General features: G+C 37.6%; 1 non-coding gene across 1 annotated transcript; it reads left to right on the top strand.

Moving 5' to 3' along the window:
* The first annotated feature begins 311 nt into the window (after nt 1–311).
* LOC123326514 lies at nt 312–418 on the top strand. Its single transcript, XR_006541137.1, has one exon. It is a non-coding gene; the product is annotated as a U6 spliceosomal RNA (small nuclear RNA).
* The last annotated feature ends 1,515 nt before the right edge of the window (nt 419–1,933 follow it).

Raw genomic sequence — 1,933 nt, 5'->3', positions numbered from 1 at the left:
TGTCACAATTCAATAGGAACAAATTATTTGTGGTATAGTTCTGATTTTAACTTCCACTACATTCTCTGTCTACACATATCTATAAATATTTCTGTATGTATTCATGTGTATCTATATTAAGCTAAATATGAGTTCATAGTGATGTCTTCAATTCTAACCCATTACCACATAGATCATTCTAGCTTCTTCCCTTGCTCGTTTGTAACCACATAGTCCAACAGTGAGAAACCTGGCTTCCACACTCTGCTATCCATTTATTCATTTGGTCAATTCCAACATACACATAAAGAGGTTTCAAAATTGTTAACTCAGTGCTCGCTTCAGCAGCACATATACTAAAATTGGAACAATACAGAGAAGATTAGCATGGCCCCTGCGCAAGGATGACATGCAAATTCATGAAGCATTCCATATTTTAAAAAAAAAAACAAAATTGTTAACCCATGGAAAATAATTTTAACAAGTAGACTATAAGTCTCCTGTGTAATTTCTTTTGCATTTAGTCTTAGTCTATATTCATTTCCAAAATTACTTTGATGAGCACATTTTTCCCACCCCCTTCAGTGAAATTATTTCACAAATTTATAATACAGTTGGATCATTTTGTCACAGTTCACATTTCTTCTTGGGATAACCTAAACTTGTAAATGTTTTAAATTTGTAGATATTAGGTTTAGCCTTTTGTACTCTAAAGTTCCATGGATTTTGACACCTGCATAGTGTCGTGTATCCACCATTACTGTATCTTACAGAATAGTTTTATCACCCTAAAAAAATCCTCTGTACTTCATGATTCAACCTTTCTTCCTTCCCAAATGCCTGGCAATCACTGATTTAATTACCATCTCTATAGTTTTGCTTTTTCAGAATGTTTTATTAATGGGATCATACAATGTGTAGCGTTTTCAGACTGACTTCATTCACTTAACAATATGCATTTAAGATTTAGCAGTGTTTTTGTGTGGCTTAATAGCTCATTCATATTTTTTTTTTTTAAGAGAGTGCAAGCAAGGGGAGGGGCAGAGGGAGAAGATCTCAAGCAGACTCTGTGCTGAGTGTGGAGCCTGACTGGGGGCTTGATATCATGACCCTGAGATCATGACCTGACCTGAAACCAAGAGTCAGACACTTAACCAACTGAGCCACCCAGGTGCCCCACTCATTCTTTTTTTATAGCTTAATAGAATTCCATTGTATGAATGTACACAGCTTGTTTATCCATTTACTTATTAAATGGCACCTTGGTTGCTTCCAGTTTTTGCTGCTTAAGAATAAAGTTGTAAATTTTTGCATGCAGGTTTTCATATCAAGTGGGGAAATACCTAGGAGTACTATAACAGGGCTATATAGTAAGATTATGCTTAGATTTTTAAGAGATGTCAAACTGTCATCCAAAGTAGCTGTACCAGGGCACCTGGGTGGCTCAGCTGGTTAAGCGGCTAACTCTTGATTTCAGCTCAGGTCATGATCTCACGGTCCTGGGATCAAGCTCCACTCAACTGGGAGTCTGCTTGAGGATTCTCTCCCTCTCTCCCTATCAAATAAATAAATCTTAAAAACAAAACAAAACAAAACAAAACAGCTGTACCCTTTTGTATTCCACCAGCATGAATAAGAGTGCCTGTTGCCCTGCATACTTAAGAGTAATTGATATCGGGACGCCTGGGTAGCTCAGTCGGTTAAGCGGCTGCCTTCGGCTCAGGTCATGATCCCAGAGTCCTGGGATCGAGCCCCACATCAGGCTCCCTGCTCAGCAGACAGCCTGCTTCTCCCTTTCCCTCTGCCTGCCACTCTGCCTACTTGTGCTATCTCTCTGTCAAATAAATAAGTTAAAAAAAAAAAAAAGAGTAATTGATATCATCAGGAGTTTGTTCATTTGTTTTGTTTTTGGATTTTAACCATTCTAATAGATGTATATTATCTCTTAATTTTC

The sequence above is a fragment of the Neomonachus schauinslandi genome, chromosome 13 (genome assembly GCF_002201575.2).
Source record: "Neomonachus schauinslandi chromosome 13, ASM220157v2, whole genome shotgun sequence".
NCBI lineage: Eukaryota > Metazoa > Chordata > Mammalia > Carnivora > Phocidae > Neomonachus > Neomonachus schauinslandi.
The sequence above is the reverse complement of the archived record's forward strand: the minus strand, read 5'-3'. Positions and strand labels throughout refer to the sequence as shown.